Here is a 23,129-nt window from a genome sequence, read left to right as displayed (position 1 = left end):
ATTCTGTGAAAATTGATTTTGACCTGAACATATATCTAGAAGATTTCTAATTTCTGAAACACTTTCTATTTTTGCTCTATCACTACTACATTTGTCTAACACAGAATTCAATAAACAGCACAATGTTTGTTCCCGATTTTCAACAATCTGTCTTTGTACATTTTGAAGAAAAAAAACAACATTAACTACTACATTAGCATAGCAGTTGACACCAGAACTGTTTTCAAACTGAAATCCAACAACATCTTCAACAGAATCCTTTTTGTTTCTCTTTACAATTACACTTTTATTTACTTTATGCCTTTTTGCTGATACCTCACTGCAATTACTCTCATTTCTTCTTTTTCGGCCTACCACACGTTTTTTAATCAGAGGATATTGAGGCAAATGTGGAGCATACTCTCTTCTTAACCTATTGTATTCTTTTACACAATCTAAATCTGCACAAATCTTTGTTTCATCACACTCAATCAAGTACAATCCTGATAAAGTTCTGACTCGTGATAATGCCACATATGCCATACCCTCTTTAAACACAGAACTTCCAATGTTCACCAAAGCGCTATCTACACTTAAACCTTGAGACTTATGAATTGTCACCGCATATGCCAAACAAATAGGAAACTGTTTTCGGCGAACATATAAGTCTTTCATGAGCAAAAATCTAGCTGAACAACGACAAATTTGTTCTATTTCATCAATGTCATCTAATTTAATTTTTAAAATTTCAATTCCATCTCTATTTTTGTAATTCACAAAACCAACAACATAACCCATTGCTCCATTTACTAGACCTCTTTCAACATTTAAATTCCTTCTTAAAGTGACATGACAATTCAAACACACATTCAGAGTCTTTTCAAAACCAGCAGTTTTAGATATAGTCTTCTCTAATGAATCCAATTTTGATTTCAAATTTTCAGACAAAATAATTGTTGCTCCCATGTGCTCTATTTTATCAATAGCTTCCAGTTTCACTATCTCTTCATTTTCTAACTGTAACATTTTGTTGTTGAACATGGAACATTCTTTCAGAGTTGGCAACAAACATATGCCAGATTTCTTCTCGTTAATTTTCTTAAATATGTTCTCTGGAAGAATGTTTTCATTTGGGTACAAATTTGAAATTAATCGTGCATGTAAAGCTTATTTCCCTTGCTGACTTACTTTTCCGATCCTTACATCTTGTAGAATATTTTTATACTCTTCATCATTTGCCTGCTGCATATTTTGAAGCAGTTCTGCATATTTAAAGTTTAACCATATATTAACGTTTCCAATGCTCCCTAAGCACTTCCTGGTATCTTCATGTGTGAGCATTTTGAACACAGGTTGTCCTTTCACTGGAGTCAACTGCAGAAGATCTCCAAAAACAATAATATGTTTTCCACCAAATAAGACATCATAGTCTGTTCTAAGAATTTCTTGCATTCTCAAATGCACAAAAGCAAGCATGATATTTGACACCATGCTTACTTCATCAATGATAAGAAGTTTCATTTTCTTCAGGACTCTCGAAACTTCGGAGCACGCATCTCCTGATAGCTTGTGATACTCCAATTTGTAATCATGCTCCACTGGCAGCATCAGTAAACGATGTACAGTAATCCCTTTAATGTTATGTGCTGCCAGCCCAGTTGGAGCAGTAACAACACAAGACAGCGGTGATTCAGTCCTTTTCTGCAGATAAGTTGCAATGGCTTTAACCAGAAAACTTTTTCCAGTTCCCGCTTCTCCACTCACGTACAGTTGGACAGGCTTAAATGATGTACATGAGCACTCCTTTTTCTCATGACTGAATCCATGTTCAATCTGTTCTGTGACTTCGTCATATATCTGTTTCTGCTCAAGGTTTAGTTGTTTCACCAAATCTTCTAAGTTAACTTCATCATCTTGACCTTGTTCCATTGCTCTTTCCACCTCATCCATGGCAGTAGCAGCTTCATTTTGGATAATTGGTCCTCCTAGTGGATCCTGACTCAATGAAGCAGAACTCTGACTGCCTTGAGAACTGTCTCTCCCAATCTCTGCAGCAATTGTGGCTTCTTGCTCTATTTCTTCATTCAACATTTGCAGATAATTTGGAAAAACAGGACATTCTATGGTATCCTTCGTTGCATTAAAGGAGTCTTCATAACAGAGAAAATCTCCAAGAAGGTCCTCTTCTTCACGCCATGTTTAAACAGTTGCAAAAGAGCCAAATAATAAAATTCTCCTTTATCTGGATTATCACAACTCAATTTGCGATGATTAATCAAATGACCTTTTTTCTGTTTCACTAGACATCCTTCACATCCAATGACTCCATATATTCCATTATTGATATCTTCTCTGATGTTCCTCTTATAAATATATCTCTGCAGAACTTCATAGAGATAAGCGTTCTCAAGGTGATGACTTCTATTTGGATAGTATGTATCCAACATGTTTGTCTTCGAAATATCTGTACTTTCTGGTTCTTTCTCCGCCAAATACTCTATCTCTTGTACAGATTTCAAAACTCGATTTCGTGTTGCAGCAAGACCTAGACTCACCCAAATGATGGTTCTAGATTTGGCATAGAGACTTGCTGACGACAATCGATCAGAACATTCATACGCTCCAATTTCTCGATGCGACAACATCTTCAGACTGTAACTGTATAATTTCTTGCTTAGACTCTTTTCATGTGAAATGTCCTCCCACATTTCCTTTAGTTCTGTCTTTTCTTTTTTTGTGATGTAAGACGTCACATATCGAGCCACAGCAATAGAGTTGTCAGCAACGAATTGAATATCCATGTTAGCATTCCACATGGACAAAATCACTGGGTTGTAGTCGTTGATGTACTTGGACTCTTCGTCTCTTTTTAAATTGTATGTATTTTTTGGTGATTTCCTCGCCACAGTATGTCGCAGAGAAGACATCAAATTATTTACTCTTCCTTTAGAAATCACTGGTCGTGGAAAGCTGAAACGACATTTTGTGTAGAACTTGTCCTTGTTTCTGAATTTTCGACGACAGTACTTTCCACAACGATGGGATTGAAAGCGTAAAACTTGTTGCCTTAAACTGTTTTCTTCCGTTGTTTTCGGAACAGCACATGTTGAATACTCTTCAATGAAACTCATCACTGTCTCATCTGAATCTGTTCCAAATTTGGGTGCATCTTAAATCCACAACAACATATGTGTGTGAGGAGCACCTCTTGCTTGATACTCCTTTCTCCAAAAGAAATCCAAAACCTCTCCAAGGGGAGGATTTTTTTTGTTGGTAATAAAAGACATCATAGCTTCAAATCTATGATTAAAATATCTGCATACATTCACTGGATCCAAAGAACACAGTTCTTCAGGTGTTTTGAATTCTATATTTTGTATATTAGCATTGGCCTCTCGTAGAAATTGAAGTAAGTCCTCCCATGCATACTCGGCACAGCTAAGAGTGAGGAACCATGTAGGAGTTCCTAAGTTTCTTAGCATACATTTCAATTCCCCATGGCGACGGTACCAATACTCATTTGTACCACGCTGACATGCCATGAGATTGATTAGAAGAGATTCTAAAATATTATCTTGCAGATTCACTTTCTCCATAAAGTCCCTCGCCGAAACATTTTCTAGATGTGCTCCACTTTTCAGAATATGGTTTACTGCATAAGAAAGCCCAGACAAGTCACTTTCATACAGTAGATGAAACAAATAGGGAATGCATTGACGGAACATTGCATCTTCAGCATATAATCTTACAGTTCGATATTCAGATGCAGGAATTTGAAGTGGTCGATCGTCATATCGTCCACCTCGACCTGTTGGAAATAGCTGTGGAAAACAACGAGCTTCCAAACTTTCTTCCCATACACTAATGGGACTTCCTTTTGCTGTTTTCATTTGAAACAATTCAATTGCATTCCCCATTACTTCTTTGGAATGCAAAGGATGAACAGTATAATGTTCATATATTTCTTCAGTTCTAGACACATCAACTTTTTCAATTTGGCCGCCTGAACAATCACTGTCTTCATCTGTAGCTGTTTCCTCTGCTGCAACACATACATCTTTGTAGTACTCATTGTTTTTGACTAAATACAACGTTGCCTTTCTGACTTTCCTAACATCCACTAAATCTTGCCAGATTTTTTTACTCTTTGTTGGAACCCCATTAACTAGAATAACTAAAGGCTCCTCTTCTACTTTTTCTATACCAATTGTATCAATATTTTTTTTCTAATCTAGGGGCAAATAAACAACTCTTCCCTTTAATCCTCTCTGCAAATCTGTAGGAGGCAATTTCCCTATCTTAGGCTCCATGCGAACAATTGCCTGAAAAGGATGGACACATTGAATCAAAATAGACTCATATGTATTTAAATCCATCAATTCACGGGGAATGTCTATCAACTCCAGATTATTATGAACAGCTCTAGCAGGCATTCTGTTTTGATTTAATTTGTCATAACAATATTTACAAATACGCTGATCAGAACTCAAATCAAAAGAATTCTCCACCCACAAATAAGTTGCTAAATCTTTCCACTCATAATTATCCATCTTTTCACTTTTTGCATATAAATCAACTAACCTAGTCTGAATCTTATGAGTCCGTCGACAACACACACAAGTAAAATTCGGCCTTTCACTTGATTTCACCTTAAACCTGGTAATTTCCTTCTCAAACTTTTCTGTATTTAAAATCTGTACATTGTCTTCCACATTACCTTGAATTGCTGTCTCAATTTCTACACTGTCCTCTTGCTCACGAAAATAACAAATCTCAATTTCTTCACAAATCTTCTTCACATCTAATTCTGTTCCATGCAAAAGAGCACTGTTTAATTGTTTAAGCTTAAGTGCTGGACTTTTTGCATAATACAACATTCTCACTAGTTTCCTCATTTTGGTATGATGCACTGCTAACATCCTAAAATGATGAAAAACACTCTGACAGACTTTTCTAGAAAGACAAGCCAGTGAATGGCCTTGCAAACCTGTGATTCCTCTCACTCTGCAAGGATCTAAGTCTTGCAACAACTTCACTTTCTGCTTTATACTTTTTTTACTATATGTACGTAAGAAATTACAAAACAAATCAATTGATTCTTGTCGCACACTACAAATACTACTACACTTCCAAGTGTACACTGGACCCTTAGTACGTCTCCCTAAAACTCCATCAGATAACACCTCTTCTGGTTCTCTAGGCACAAGTTTCTCTTTTTCAATCGGACAACCGTCTTTCACTTCATACGCTCGACCACTGGTGTCAACTGCATGCACTAAATCATTCTCCTGGAAGTAACTCTCCTCATTAAAAAATGGCTCACAACTTGAACTGTGCAACCATTCTCCAGAAAAAACTTTACAAAAATTAGTCCGATTAATTACTCTTTTCCATCTACTGTTTGATTTGAAAACATCAATTGTCTTGTTAAGTGTCCTAATTCTATTGATTATTAAAATAAATAATTTTTTCTTAACTTCAAAAGCCTGATCAAGAATCTTCTCTACACTTTTCTTTTTCTTATAAAAAGCAGCTCTCTGTTTACCTTTTTTAATATTTGTTAACAAATTTAAAACCACTCTATTGTGAAAAATTCGTCTACGAATGTCTCTAAACTGATTCTGCCTTCTATTCCTATACATATTATTCTCTCCTGCTCCAGTTTTAGGATTCTTTGAAGTTCTCTCCTTCCTTTTCAATTTTACTCTCTCATTTTCTTTTTCTACATGGTGTCCATCATTTTTTCTGGATGTACATATGTTGCGTAAAAAAGACTTAGTTGTCTTACCAGGAGCTTTGTTCCTCTTTTTTGAAGTATCTGTTGTGGAAGAATGCTGTAATTCCGTTGCTGTTTTTGATTTTTCCCGGTTACGTTGTTTCTTTGTCCTTTCCTTTGTGGGCATCTTTGCTTTTTCTTCAAATAACGATTTCAATCTGTGTTAAAGAAAAACAGTAGCACATTATAGACCACTATTACCAAACAACAAAGCAATGACAAAAAGCAAACGATCAATACAGGGTTTCAGATCAGGTGGGGATTCTCCAGTGGTGTACAAAAGGTGAGGCCTGTATTGAAAAATATAGTGGAAGACAGCTCTGTCCACAACTACAAAGAAGATCAGACCTATGTCTAACTCCACTGCACTCTATACACAGGCTTCACCACCTATGCTTCCCAAGAAAATATTGAGTTATATAGTTATATAGAATTGTATTTTATAAAATTGTGAAGCTCCATGAGAAAGCGTTTGCCTCAGTCTTATTCCTGTTGTGAGGCAGGTGCAAGATTTTGCCTCAGTCTTATCCCTGCTGTGAGGCAGATGATTGTAAATAGGATCTGTGCTGTGTTTCCTAAATGTGATGTCAAAAACGATTTTAGAGAAAATGATTGGTTTTTACATTTTTGATTATAATGTGGAGCAGAGGTTTAAAAAGTGACGCATCTACCTACATGCATCAATTTTTAAATATGGAGCAAAAAGGTACTTGTTTGGGTTTTCCTGGGGAGCGTAGTTGGTGAAGCTTGTGTCTAAGAGTGCAGTGGACTAGGCTTCATGAAGCATATACCTGTCTGCATTCTTAGAAGCAGGTGTCAATTTGACTCTTTACAGTGATGTTAGCTGTGTTTTAAATCAGTGTAGGAAGCATATTGAGTTTGTTTGCATAGAGGAATTGTATTTTGTAAAATTGTGAAGCTCCATGTGAAAGCGTTTGCCTCAGTCTTATTCCTGTTGTGAGGCAGGTGCAAGATTTTGCCTCAGTCTTATCCCTGTTGTGAGGCAGATGATTGTAAATATGATCTGTGCTGTGTTTCCTAAATTTGATGTCAAAAACGATTTTGGGGAAAATAAATGGATTTTACATTTTTGAGTATAATGTGGCGCAAAGGTTTAAAAAATGACGCATACATGCGTCACTTTTTAAATATGGGGAAAAAAGGTACATGTTTGGGCTTTCCTGGGGAGCCTAGATGGTGAGGATTGTATCTAAGTGTGCAGTGGACTAGGCTTCATGAAGCATATCCCTGTCTGCATTCTTAGACATAGGTGTCAATTTGACTCTTTACAATGATGTTACCTGTGTTTTAACTCAGTGTAGGAAGCATATTGAGTTTGTTTACATAGAGGAATTGTATTTTGTAAAATTGTGAAGCTCCATGAGAAAGCGTTTGCCTCAGTCTTATTCCTGTTGTGAGACAAGTGCAAGATTTTGCCTCAAAACACCTGTGTCTAAGAATGCAGCAGAGATAGGCTTCATGAAGCCTAATCCACTGCACTCTTAGACAGAAGCCTCAACACCTATGCTCCCCAGGAAAGCCCAAACAAGTACCTTTTTTGCCCCATATTTAAAAAGTGACGCATGTAGGTAGATGCGTCACTTTTTAAACCTGTGTGCCACATTATACTCAAAAATGTAAAAACCATTTATTTTCCCCAAAATCATTTTTGACATTACATTTAGGAAACACAGCACAGATCCTATTTACAATCATCTGCCTCACAGCAGGGATAAGACTGAGGCAAAATCTTGCACCTGCCTCACAACAGGAATAAGAGTGAGGCAAACGCTTTCTCATGGAGCTTCACAATTTTACAAAATACAATTCCTCTATGCAAACAAACTCAATATGCTTCCTACACTGTTTTAAAACACAGCTAACATAATTGTAAAGAGTCAAATTGACACCTATGTCTAAGAATACAGACAGGGATATGCTTCATGAAGCCTAGTCCACTGCACACTTAGATACAATCCTAACCACCTAGGCTTACCAGGAAAGCCCACACATGTACCTTTTTTCCCCATATTTAAAAAATGACGCATGTATGCGTCATTTTTTAAACCTTTGTGCCACATTATACTCAAAAATGTAAAATCCATTTATTTTCCCCAAAATCGTTTTTGACATCACATTTAGGAAACACAGCACAGATCATATTTACAACCATCTGCCTCACAGCAGGGATAAGAATGAGGCAAAATCTTGCACATAAAGCTTCACAATTTTACAAAATACAATTCCTCTATGCAAACAAACTCAATATGCTTCCTACACTGAGTTAACACAGGTAACATCATTGTAAAGAGTCAAATGTATTTCTATTAAACATGCACACATTCTTTATTCCTTTTAAAAAATGTAAAAACTATTTATTTTCCCCAAAATCGTTTTTTACATCACATTTACAAAACACAGCACAGGTCCTATGTAGAAGCATTCCGTGTCACGACAAAAAATTCACAATTTTACAAAATACAATTAACGCTTTCACATGAAGCTTCACAAGTTTACAAAATACAATTCCTCTATGCAAACAAACTCAATATGCTTCCTACACTGTTTTAAAACACAGCTAACATCATTGTAAAGAGTCAAATTGACACCTGTGTCTAAGAATGCAGACAGGGATATGCTTCATGAAGCCTAGTCCACTGCACACTTAGATACAATCCTCACCACCTAGGCTCCCCAGGAAAGCCCAAACATGTACCTTTTCCCCCATATTTAAAAAGTGACGCATGTATGCGTCATTTTTTAAACCTTTGCGCCACATTATACTCAAATATGTAAAATCCATTTATTTTCCCCAAAATCGTTTTTGACATCACATTTAGGAAACACAGCACAGATCATATTTACAACCATCTGCCTCACAGCAGGGATAATACTGAGGCAAAATCTTGCACATGAAGCTTCACAATTTTACAAAATACAATTCCTCTATGCAAACAAACTCAATATTCTTCCTACACTGAGTTAACACAGGTAACATCATTGTAAAGAGTCAAATGTATTTCTATTAAACATGCACACATTCTTTATTCCTTTTAAAAAATGTAAAAACTACTTTTTTCCCCCAAAATCGTTTTTTACATCACATTTACAAAACACAGCACAGGTCCTACGTAGAAGCATTCCATGTCACGACTAAAAATTCACAATTTTACAAAATACAATTACTCTATGCAGTAAAAACATTTTACCAAGCATTATCAAAAAGCATGACACAAAGCAACATGTAAAGACCACAATTTCCTTCCAAATCTTCTCCATAGAGTATACAAGTCTCTATGTATATTAAATGAATCATAACTCACCTTTACAAATATTTTAGGAGATTCAGAACAGTGTCAGATACACACACCAATATTTCTTTATTAGAGCAAAAGATATGTTTTCCAGACACTGCAAACCATAAAGGCACAGAAAACCTCTAATTCTACACAGATATCCATTTTTGTTAACCAATCAAATCTCTTCCCTCTCTATTTTCAAACCAACACCCTTCCCCCCCTCAGCCCTTTCTACCTGTTACCATAGCAACTCCCTCCTCACTGAGCTCCCATGGTTAAAAGTTTATTTTACAATGTTGCAAATCACCACAGCAAGGATGTTTGACCTGCGAATACACCAGCTTATCTGGTGCAATGTTTCTTTAAATGACTTTTTTTAACCATTCAAATTACTTCTTACACAGAACACAACCATGCACCCTAACTTTCAGTTTTCAACTATCTCATTCTACCAATCATTGCTTGTGATTCAATAGCACTGAAACTCCACAGGTTTTTTTGTTGCAAACTCCTATTGTTCCAACTGCCATTTCTTTTCCACACTTCATCTGACTGCATCAGAATCTCCTCTCACCATGTATTCCGTCTGGATTATTGGACATAGCTATATCCACTGGGCTCAAAGGTATGCAGCTACCAGAAATTTCCACAACCTTGACTTACCAAATGTGAAGATTAAATGGATTGGCCACAGAGGACTGAAATGTCACCAATTGATACCATTGGTGAAAACCTTTTTGCATTTACCACACCCTGACCTGTAAATTGTGCACTGTGGAGGAAATGACTTGGGCACTTTGACTGGGGTAGGTCTGGAAATGCTTATAAAGGACACCTTTGATCAATTGATGGCACTTTTTCCTCAAACTGCCTTGGTATATTCCAATATATTTCTATCAGAAAAGGAGGGAAGAGGATTTTCGGTCCATTCAGTTCCCCTGATAAGATCCGGAGTTAATCAAAAAATAGGGAATGGACACTAGTATCTACTGAACCATTAGTTCAAAATTGACAACCCTCATAGGCAGCCTGATTTTGCGATGCGGTATATCTTTTTTCCGCCCCATCAGGTGTCATGGCATATTCATAAGGTAGTCAAAAGAGTGTAGTATGCCTGCCTCACCCGAGGCTACCTCTGGTCCAGGTAGAAGTGTCCTGGAAATAATAGAGAGGGTGATGATTATAAAAGCAGTGTATCTCCCCAAAAATTTTAATGAAAGGGGGATAACACTGTCAGTTAAAAATAAGTCGATATAGATGTAATCGAGTAACTAGATTACCATATATCTATGTATATATGGGTGCGTCAAGATATATGGTAATCTAGTTACTCGATTACATCTATATCGACTTATTTTTAACTGACAGTGTTAGCCCCCTTTCATTAAATTTTTTTGGGAGATACACTGCTTTTATAATCATTTCACCCTCTCTATTATTTCTGGACACTTCTACCTGGACCAGAGGTAGCCTCGGGTGAGGCAGGCATACTACACTCTTTTGACTACCCTATGAATATGCCATGACACCTGATGGGGCGGAAAAAAGATATACCGCATCGCAAAATCAGGCTGCCTATGAGGGTTGTCAATTTTGAACTAATGGTTCAGTAGATACTAGTGTCCATTCCCTATTTTTTGATATTCCAATATATGCCAAAGGCAGAAATGGAAGTGGTCCAATCAATTTTGTCCACAATTTGAGAAAGCACGGAAACATGTGAATAAATCTGTTTCTGCTTACATGAGAGACTATGGAATGGGTTCAATATACAAAAATAACTTGCGTTACAACATGCAAGATATCTACAGAGGAGATGGTGTGCACTTTTCTGATGAGGGGAATAGAATATTCCTCCTGAATTTAAGACTGTGCATTGGTACCTACTTGTAGGTACCTAAATCAGCCACAGAACCCAAAAGCATTTTTCAGGGCTACCCTATCTCTGATCACTCCAAATGATTATCTTTTTCTAACTTTTTTCACTATTTTTCACCAAAGTACGCTCCCCGGTACGCTTCCCGGTGCGCGTACCGGGCGCTACCCCTGCGCAAATTTAAAAAAAAATATTTTTTTTGGCCTATATGGGCCTCCTAAGACCCCCTCAGAAAACCTAGAGTGTCAGGGAGTACCTACCGTGCCCCCTTATACCCATTCCCAACGTTGTTTGTCCGCCATTTTCTGACTCAAATCTACCGAAACACAAAATGGAGGACTTCCGTTGGGCTTACCGGTACGCGTACCGGGGTGCTCACCGGTAAGCGCTCCCAAAAAATGTTAAAAATGAATTTACATAAAAACCACTGGAGACACTTTCACCAAATATAGAATAGCTCATACTACATAGCAATCCCTACCATTTTCCCAATTTCGATGGAATTCCATTGAGCCATTTGAGCTGTAGCAGTGTCTAAATATCGTGAGGTAAATTACTTCACAAAAACACATCTGAAGTGTTAGAATTGACAGCCAATTAAAATGTTACTTTCATTTTCTACTTTTTTTACCTGACATTTGATTGGTTATGTACCTGAATATATATAAAGAAAGATAGGGAAACACAACCATTTTGACTACTACTTCCTGGTGTACAATTCAAAAGGATTTTCACTAATAACTTCAATTGCTTTTTCAAAGGTAAGATTTTTTGGGGAAAACTGAAGTATATTGTGCACTTTAAGTTAATTTGGAAAACATTTTCTGATAGTTATATACTATCCCTCTGTAATAGTTATAGATTGAGATAGGCTTCTCTGTTATAGTTATGGATGAATTTAGGCTTGTCTTGTATAAATATGAATTTACTTAGGTTTCATCACATACACTTTTTTATATTTCTACTTACAGCCTGATACCATACACTGCCCAAAGATAACTTCACTATTAAAAAATCAAAACTACCTGTCTGAACCTAAACCCAACAGTGCCCTATCTCTACTGATATATTTATTTTTTATGCAATTTACAGCAACATAATGGAAGGAGATCAAAATAAATTTAATATTTCATTCGAACTTGATCTTCAGGACAACCCAGAGGAAGAGATTAACAATCCAGATTTTTTCGATCAGTCTCTTGATGAAGAGTTTCTGAAATATGTGGAAGAAATGGAATCATGTAATCCAAATGAGGACATTCCCGACGAGATAATGTTGGAAGTCTTATTAAATTTTGAAAAATCAGAGCAATAAATGTATATTTAATAATTAAAAATTGTTCCAGACATTATTCTTTTTTATATGTAATCAATGAAATAGTACCAAAATGAATATAATATAATGTGAGACTTATAGTATACTGGGCAACTTTTTTGTTTTACAGAGTAATTTTGCTCATAGATACTTCCTTTCTCCCACTATATTATTTCCAAAGTGTATTTGACATCTCTTTTTCATCTCCTGCCTCCATGTTCTTTATGTTTTCCTGACAGACTATGGTATGTGGGTGTATAGGTGTGTGTAGGTGTGTGGGGTATGTGGGTGTTGGTGGGGGTGTGGGTGTGTAAGGTATGTGTGTGGGTGTGAGTGTGTGGGTGTTTGAGTGTAGGTGGAGGTGTGGGTGTGTGAGGTGTGTGTGGGGGTGTGTGGATGTGGGGGGTATGTGTGTAAGATATGTGTGTATATGTGGGATGTGTGGGTGTGTCTGTGAGGTGTGGGTATGTGTGTGTGTGAAGGGGAGGTGTGTGTGTGGGATGTGTGGGGTGTGTCTGTGACGTATCTGTGTGTGCGTGTGTGTGTTGGGGGTGAGGTGTGTGTGTGTGTCTGGGTGTGTGGGATGTGTGGTTGTGGGTGTGGATGTGTAAGGTGTCGGTGTAGGGCTGTGGGGTGTTTGGGTGGAGGTGGAGGTGTGCGTGTGTGAGGTATGTGTGGGGAGTGTGTGGGTGTGGGGGTGTGGGGTTGTGTGGGACGTAGTTGTAGGTACATAAAACAGCCACAGAACCCAAAAGCTCTTTTCAGAGCTACCCTACCTGTAATCACTCAAAATGATTATTTTACACTATTATTTTCACTATTTTTCACCAAAGTACGCTCCCCGGTACGCTCCCCGGTGCGCGTACCAGGCGCTCCCCACGCGAAAAACCAATTTTTTTTTTTTTTTACCCGAGGGACCCTTTTATGGCCCCCACATCAAACCTAGGGGGCCAGGGGGGGTCTACCCCTGCCCCCTTTTCATTATTTTCCCTTTTGTTTTTACCACCTCTTGTGTCTCGATCCTACCGAGACACAAGATGGCGGCCGCTGTGGACTGTTTCGAATGTTTACAGACACCCGAGAACCAATCAACTTGCCGTGCGCAAGTCGCATGGCGCGCCCAGAGCATTCCCCGGTGCGCGTACTGAGGCGCGCCTACAGATATATAAATTTGTTTAAACCTAAATTACTCAAAATCCACTGGAGCACATATCTTGAGACATAGCAAAGGCACATCGGGCTACCAGTCCCTACAATTTTGTCTAGTTTGGTGAAAATCCATTCAGCCGTTCGAGCTAAAAGTGCGACCGACCGCCCTATGGAAATTAACATGGGGAAAACACGTTTTGGGACTCCCCTTTTATCTCGGCCCCCGCTTGACGAATCCCCCCCAAACTTTCAGGGAAGGAGCGGAGAGCCGCCAGGCAAAGTTGCTGAACAATTCAGGCTGATTCCTCAACCGGCGCCAAAGTTATTCCAAATAGAATGTTGCGATTTCCCTATGAAAATCAATCCTAACTATATATACCTACTGGCGACCGCCAGTAGGTAATATGCGCTCAACATTCTATTGGGAATAACTTTGGCGCCGATTGCGGAATCTGCGTGTAATTTTCCAGAATTGTGGCCAGCTCCGCTCCGCTCCTTTCCTGAAAGTTTCGAGGGGATTCATCAAGCGGGGGCCGAAAGGGGGGTCCCAAAACGTGTTTTCCCCATGTTAATTTCCATAGGGACCTTTAGACACGGCTACAGCCCGAACGGCTGAATGGAATTACACCAAACTTGGCAAAATGGTAGGGCCTGGTATACAGATGTGCCTTTGCTATGTTTGGTGAGAATCCCTCCAGTAGTTCTTGAGATAATTGAATTTGAAATTTTTCAAATGGCATTTTCTATGGGACCTTTAGACACGGCTACAGCCTGAACGGCTGAACGGAATTACACCAAACTTGGCAAAATGGTAGGGACAGGTATACAGTAGTGCCTTTTCTATATTTGGTGAAAATCCCTCCAGTAGTTGTTGAGAAAATTGAATTTGAGCAAATTATATATCTATATGCGCTCACCGTACGCTCACCGTACGCGTACCGTACGCGTACCATACGCGTACATCCGCGTGCATTTACGTGCGCGAGCGAGTTTCTGATTGGCTGGCAGTCGACTGTCAACATTCTAAACTGTCCAAACCAGGAAATGTTGGCCACCATCTTGTTTTTCAGGAGAACTGAGGCACAAGAGAGCCCAAAACAAGAGTGGAAAAAACGAAAAGGGGGCAGGGAAGAGACCCCCCAACCCTCTAGCCCTTCTCAGGGGGTCCCAAAAGGACACCCAAGGGCAAAAAAAATCATTTTGCACTTGGTGGTCCTTCTCTACCCTTCCCCCTTTTTGCGTTTTCCACTCTTGTTTTGTGCTCTCTTGTGCCTCACTTCTCCTGAGAAACAAGATCGCTGCTCAGGTGGTCCCAGAAGGAGAATAACATATATAAACATTATCCGCTAATAGAATTAGCATTTACAAAACCTTTGAAATTTATTGAAAAAAAATATAGGTTTCACGCCTGATATAGTTAGGAATTAGCATTTAAAAAACCTTGCAAATTCACTGAAAAAAACATAGGTTTCAGGGCTTATATAGTTAGGAATTAGCATTTAAAAATCCTTGCAAATTCACTCAAAAAACCATAGGTTTCAGGCCTTATATAGTTAGGAATTAGCATTTAAAAAACCTTGCAAATTCACTTAAAACACCATAGGTTTCAGGCCCTATATAGTTAGGAATTAGCATTTTAAAAACCTTGCAAATTTACTTTAAAAAACCATAGGTTTCAGACCTTATATAGTTAGGAATTAGCATTTAAAAAAACATTGAAATTGCTCCTATATAGTTAGTTGTACTAACTATATTTCGCGTACCCGCAATCCACTGCTGATGATGTCACATATTACATCATTCATGACATGGTCAGTGATATCACTGATGACATCACTGATGACATCTCAAATGACATCACTGATGACATCACTGATGACATCTCATTTTACATCACTGATGATATCATTCATTTGATAATACGATGCACCTCCTCACACTCTAATATAACCTTTGATACACCCAGTGTTAAACACAGACTACCATTCTTGAAACCATTGACACACCAATACCAGTTACTACATAAACGCACTCACTGATTCCTAGGTCTACACACACATTCACTCATTCACCCATAGAACCACTCATACATAAAGTCACTCATCAATACAACACTACCATATGCACTCATACACCTATACAGACACTCACACACTGCCACTCATCCATGGAGTTACTCACACACCTAGTCAGTCATGCAAAGAATCAATCACACTTCCATTTCCATAACTATACAGTTATACACACAACACCTTACTTATTAAAACATATACTAACACATACTTACTCTCTTATACAATCACTGATACAATTACACAATGATCCATACAGCCACTCGCACATTCACTGGCTCTCATGTATAGTCATTTATATATGCCAACTCTCACTTGCACTGTGTTTTACATTAGTAGATGTATGGACATGTAGCACTGAGATATCCATTCACTCACCAACACACCCATGCACACAGTCAACCGCCCATATAGCTGTTTCTACATGCACTCTTGAACTCATACACCTAGTGAATCAACTGCTCACACATCTATGCACAGAGTCACACACCTCCCAGCCACCCACACACACACTCAGTCTCCCATTCAAATACTTGGGCAACCAATCAATAACCCATATAGCCACTCATATAGCTACTGATCAACACATGCAGCAGCTTACACAACAACAGACATAGTGATGCACACATTCAGACAGTTTAGTCACTATCTCATGCATTTAGTAAGACACATTTAATCACTCACTCAAACAGTCAGTCACGCACCTACTAAATCCTTCATCCAGACACTTATACATCCACTCATTTTTCAATATGTAAAACATATTTAAACTTTACAGAAACACACAGTCACTGGATGATGTCATCAGTAATGTCATCAGTGATGTCAAATGAGATGTCATCAGTGATGTTATCAGTGATGCCATTTGAGATGTCATCAGTGATGTCATCAGTGATGTCACTGACCATGTCATGAATGATGTAATATGTGACATCATCAGCAGTGGATTGCGGGTGCGAGAAATATAGTTAGTACAACTAACTATATAGGAGCAATTTCAATGGTTTTTTAAATGCTAATTCCTAACTATATAAGGCCTGAAACCTATGGTTTTTTAAGTGAATATATATATATATATATATATATATATATATATATATATACCAATAACATAAAATCTAATAAACAAAAACATCCCATTATATATTAAAACATTAAACTATTAAAAAATCTTTAAACTTAAATTCCCCAGTACATTTGCTGAAACAGTAGGGAAAGTGTTGGATAGCGGAGGGGTAAAAATTACTATGCACACTCCAATAAGTGTAACAGTAGTGAAAGTGTTGGATTGCGGAAGGGAAACAATGAAGATTCCCACTCCAGTCAGTTCAACATTAAAAACAAACAAAATATTAACAACAACAAAAAATTATTGAAAAAACAAAATGAATAAAAAATATATAAATATTTTAAAATGTAAATGCAAAAATATTGAATATAAAAAAATTAAAAACATATTTTAATGTTGAATACACATCAGCAATACCTAACAATATTATATTGAATACAATAAAAAATAACTTTCAAACAAATACATATTTTTCATTAGAAAATATATAGAAACAAAAACATTAATTATTACATACATTTATTTCCTACCCTATAACAACACACAACCCACATCTAAATGAAAAACATTACTTCCATAAATAACATAATTAATTACCAATTAAATAAATATTATTAATGAAAAACAAATTAAAACTCATAAGAATGTATTAACTTCCCCCACTTTACCTCTATAATCCCCACAACCCACTGCTAAAATGAAACTGTAAAAAAATGAATTACACAATTAAATTTTTTTTTAATTGGAAAACTAATAGTAATTAACAACTAATTATAAATTAAGTAAAATCAATTCACTCCCCACCCTTTACCCCTATAAAAGTAAAACCCACACACAACAAATAAACAATCACCCTAATTAAATATCAATGAATTAATTAAGATTAATTATCAACTAATTGTTACTTAATTAAACATAAATTACTTCCTACCCTTTGCTTCCATATTCCCCACAACCTGCACCTAAAATTAATTACACAATTACCATAATTAATTGTCAATTAATTAATTAATGCTCATGAACAACTAATTATTAATTAATTTTAAAAAAAATACTTCCCACCCTTTACCCCATAAACCCCACAGCCCACACCCAAAAATTACCCCAAAACCTAAAAACACAATTAATATCATACAATCTCAATTAAATAAATATTAATGAATTAAAAATATTCATTAAGTCATTATAATTAAATTACTTCCCACCCTATTCCCCTATAACCCTGCAAACCCGCTACGGAACTGAAAAACACATACGTTAATTTAAATAAAATTAATAACTGCGAAAAATGTTTTCACATATATAAAAAAACATAAACAATACTTATATAGAAATTACAAAATGAATGATGGCAATCGTAACTGCAGCTACAGTCAGCACCTCTGTTGAGTTTTAGCAAGTACTAAGATAAATCGTCCACAGTATCCCCCTCTGCAGAAACGAAGCCTCTAAACACATACAATCTCTAACAATATGTAACAGAGCACAGAATCAAACATAATTTCTTTTCTGATCACTTTCAAGTCAAGCTGTTTTTAATGTCCCAATGAGCACAATGGCACACATGCACAATTAAGCATAGCACATCTGCGGACAAACAATGCCCCAGACACCCAACTCCCAACAAGAGACCAATGTACCCAAGTATGCAACATCCCAGCACTGTATAAGCACGGAAGCCAGAGGCACACCGCATGTAAGGGATAAGGGGCAGCTAAATCAGAGATGCATGGGTGACTCCCCCAAAGTGCGGCACACACCTTACATGCAGAGCACATCAACATTGACAATGATGTGGTACAAACTGCAACACCTCCAAAACAACAGAGGACACTATTGGTGCCGCCTGTGTGTGAAACTGGCCAATCACATTTGGCATTGCAGGGAAATGTGAGTTGACAAGTACAAACACACATCCGTGATGTCTTCGGAAGGTCCACTGGCCCGCATCAAATAGGCAGCTACCCCCAAACAGTCACAATGTACACTGTAATGCAGTCAGAATGCAAACATGTACAATGCGTTAACATACATGTGAACACAATGCTAAACTGCATCTCCCCTTCACATTGGAGGGGGAAATCCAACACCTCCTGCAGAGCAGGCCGAACCTCTCTTCTCTGATGACGAAGAGGACCACCACACCTTCGACACCGACGTCCTCCAACAGCTCGTGGAGAGCCTCTGCAGCCAACTTCCAGGAGCAGGGCAGCCCAGCTGCTATGAGGAGGACCTACCCCCTGCACAGAACACACAGGAGGCAGCACCTACCACCGCGGCTGCCACTTTTAAGTCGGACTTGTGTTTTTAATGTCCCAATTCACAAAATAACATGTTCAAATCCAAGTAGCAAGCATTTAAGCAGCCAATATTTGTGAGAAAAACTTGACACAGAAACATGTCAACTCCCTCTGAAGTGATATAAAGAGATTCATTAACATGATCTCCCATTATACCCCTTGTTTTTAAATTATGAAAACTCGCACCTGACAATTAAAAACTCAACCAGGTGAAAGTTTGTTTTAGTGAATGTTTTCCATTTTCACTGGGGGCCCTCCCTTTTCATCTCTGGACACTACCACGCTACACCAGAGATTGCCTCAGGCTTGAGGCTGGCATATAGCACAAATCTGGAACACCCAATGATAATGCCATAACGCATATGTGGGGCGGAAAAACGATATAAACCGTATGAGTAACATAGCGTTTATGAGGGTGATCGATCAAATCTGTTTGTAACATGGTTACAAGTGTCCATTCACCATTTTGATTATATGTATTGCAAGGGGGAATTGAATGGACCATTGAATCCCTCCTCCCTACTTTGATTGTTATTACTCAAATCTAATGTGCATAACTGCACTCTATGCAGGCTAAAACACTGTTCTATGCCACTTCACTCTACTCCTCTCTAGTTCACTCTGCACCACTCTACTCTTTGCCTGTGCACTTTACCCAATTCTTCTATGTACCACTGCACTCTTCACCGCTGCACCCTACACCACTACAGTACAGATCACACAACTCTATGCCACTCCACTCTATCACTGCACTCTCCACTGCTAAATTTTACTCCAACTACTCTGCACTACTGCACTCTACATCGCTATATTGTTCTCTGCTATACTCTAAACCACTGCACTATACGTCAATACATGCTAAGCCAGTGCACACCATGCCACTCTACACCATTGTGCTCTATGTTACTGCACTCTAGGCCACTCTTTTTTACTCTGCACCACTGTACTCTAAGCCACTGCTCTCTGCACCACTCTACTCTGAAACCACTCTACTCAGCACCACTCTACTCTGCAACACTGCACTGTGAGCCACTGCACTCTATACCACTCTACTCTGCAAGACTGCATTGTCTGCCACTGCATGCTACACCGCTGCACATAACACCACTCTACACCATTGTGCTTAATGTCACTGCACTCTATACTACTCCATCCTACTCTGCACCACTAGACTCTGAACCACTCTACTCTGCACCACTCTACTCTATGCCACTGCACTCTACACCAATACCTCAATGCCACTACACTCCGCGCCACTAATCACTGCATCACTCCATGCCAATCTAATCGATTCTGTACCACTGCAGTCAAATCCACCACACTCTACACCACGGTACTCTATGCCATTGCACTCTATGCCACTTTACTCTGCACCTTTGCAATCTACTCCGCACCACTCTACTCTACCCTGCACCAGTTCACTCTACGTCACTTCACTCTACTCTGAAACAATCCACTCTATGCCACTGTAATGTACTCTGCACCACTCTACTCCACGCCAATGCACTCCATGCCACTCTACTCTATGTCACTGCACTTTACCCCTACACTCTCCACCACTTTACTCAAAAACCAATTCACTCTACTCTGCATCACTGTACTTTACACCACTTCCCTCTAGTAACTGTGGGCCAAAAATCCGTTCCGCTCGCGGAATTTGCGGATTTTCGGCAATTTCGGGATCCGCGAATCTCGCGAAATTGCCGAAAAATCTGCAAATCCGCTCGCGGGCGGATTTATTTTTTTGGGCCCACAGGAAGCACTTACAGTTAAGGCAGGTGCTTGAGTTGAAGCTAACTTTGTAACCATTTTAGAATGGCGCCGGCAAGCTGCCAGAGTTGAAGTTGCTTACTTGCAAGGTGCAACTTCAACTCTGGCAGCTTGCCAGCGCCATTCTAAAATGGTTACAAAGTTAGCTTCAACTCGGGCACCTGCCTTAACTCTGTAAGTGCTTCCTGTGGGCCAAAAATTAAACCTCAACAGGAAGCACTTACAGATATAAATAAAGCAGGTGCCCGAGTTGAAGCTCAAATTCAGTAACGTTTTAATCATCCCAAAACATTAGTGAGCACGGTAGAGGCTGGGCAAGTGTACTTTAACCCCATATCGGCCGTCAAAAATTAGCTGTAATACTCGAGGGAGGTCTTTGAATCCCTGAGTTTCTCGAGCGCAACCCCCGTGTAGTTCCTTTGACCAGGAGGCTGCTTTCTCCTCACCTGCTGCCTGCTCGCTCTCTGACCCTTTATACACAAGAGGCATGTTGACACGCATAGAAGCCCCGCTCGTTAGGCCCCACACCACACACTAGCATTATCAAACGTCTTCCCGCCCTTTCCCAACCAGGCCCGGCTCCAGGAAATTTTTTTGGGGTGGGCCAAGGGTGCATTTGGGTGGGCCACTGCGGGCTCGATTTGTTGCATATATGTCTAGGAAGGCCTGCTTCAGGGCCCTCCTTTATCTCTTGTTAGTCTTAAAAGGCCCAGTAAAACACACTCTTTTCCAAATCTCTTTATAAATATTCTCACGCTCAAAAAGTGTTTTTTCCATGTAATGTTCCTTTGATGGGGAGAGGATGTTTCTGAGGTGGGAGTTTCAGGCAAGTGACACTTCTCGGGCTCCCTCTGTGCGAGCCTTCAGGGAGAATCCCTCTTCATTACTACCTCCACCGGACCCAGTGGCGTAACAAAACTTGAGGGGGCCCCCCCTGCACAGCACATGGAGGCCCCCCCCCCTGGCGGCCCTGCCCACCACCTACAATATATAATCTCAAGATCTCAGTCCAGCAATTCCTCAGGTTAAACTCACAAGTGGTAGAAATACTGCATTTATCACAGATAGGTATATATACACATTGCTCCCCGTAGAACACTCTGAGGCTTTGATAAAGGTGCTCCAAGTTTTGGGGGGGAGGGTGAATGGCCAAACTGCCGGAATGTCTTTCAGGAATATCTAATACATGACTGAGACATACGTGAGAAATGAGAGCACAGCAAACATTATATCAGCCAAACTTAAAGCCACATTAAAGACTTTAGTATGTCAAAGATGACGTAAAATAGGATTTAGTACGACAATGATCGACTAAAGTAGATAAACAAGTTAAAGCGGGAAGCAAATTAAGGAAACATTGCCTTACAGGGATTATGATGTTCATCAATATATATTGAATCCGTTAGAGCCCCGATGTGAGATTAGACAACCACCAGTAGAAATACTAAAATATAGATATAGTTTGGAAAGGCTTTCCTATTGCTTGTAGGTTGATCCATTGATTTTATAGTATATGCAGACGAATTTCCTTCAGGTGAATGACCGGCATGAGATGGAGAGTGGGTGAAGTATGTACCGCCCTACACTAGGTTTTATTTTTATTGCCGGCCGGACACCAGCCGCCCCACCATAATGCCCACCCTGATTCCAAATTATCAGAATACCACTCGCCACCCACTGAAACTCCGATGGTCCTTAGGGTGGGACAAGGTGGATGATCCCTCATGGTCAAGGGCCCATGCTGACCAAGAGCTTACCAGAGCAAATCAAGGACTGGATTCAAAAGCGGAACCCACTGAGGAAATGTGTAGGACTGAAGTGACTGCACACATTTTTGATATAGCTCGCACATGCCATAGAAGATGTCGCAAGACACTTAACATCTGCTCCCCTTTGTGAGAAGAGGGAAGCGTAATGCAATGGGGGACATTTAAATCCTACCAACCCACATGCTACTCGAATAGAGGGGGCTGGCAATAGAAGCCTAATGGGGAACGACCCAATACTATTTCTTTCGTAATTCCAAACAACTGGTGTAAAAACCACACACTTGCAGACAAAATTGCCCTGGCAACAATCATTAATGGATATGGGTGAGCAACAGCCAGCGAGAGCAATATGGCCGCATTATGAGGATGCTCACAATTATGCAGGCGAGGGCAGGAGCATTTTTAATCGCAATGTCATTGCTGTGCCAATATCGGAAACTTTTGTGTGACCATTTTCGAGTGAAATGCTACACAAGTTGCAACCCATCCATCCTTACCCATCCAACGAAACCACTCAAATGTCCCATCCACCCACCCACTTTTCCAACCCCATCTATTCATCCATACAAACAATTTATCCATCAAACTAGCAAAACCCATCCATCTATTCACCCACCCAGCCATTCAGCCAACCTAACACATCAACCCAACCATTCATTCATCCCCACCTATCCATCCTCTTGCATCGAAACACATATCAAAACAAGACCTTCTGTCCATATTACCATCCATTTATTCACTCATCTACCCACCCA

The sequence above is a fragment of the Lissotriton helveticus genome, chromosome 11 (assembly GCF_964261635.1).
Source record: "Lissotriton helveticus chromosome 11, aLisHel1.1, whole genome shotgun sequence".
Classification (NCBI taxonomy): Eukaryota; Metazoa; Chordata; class Amphibia; order Caudata; family Salamandridae; genus Lissotriton; species Lissotriton helveticus.
The sequence above is the reverse complement of the archived record's forward strand: the minus strand, read 5'-3'. Positions refer to the sequence as shown.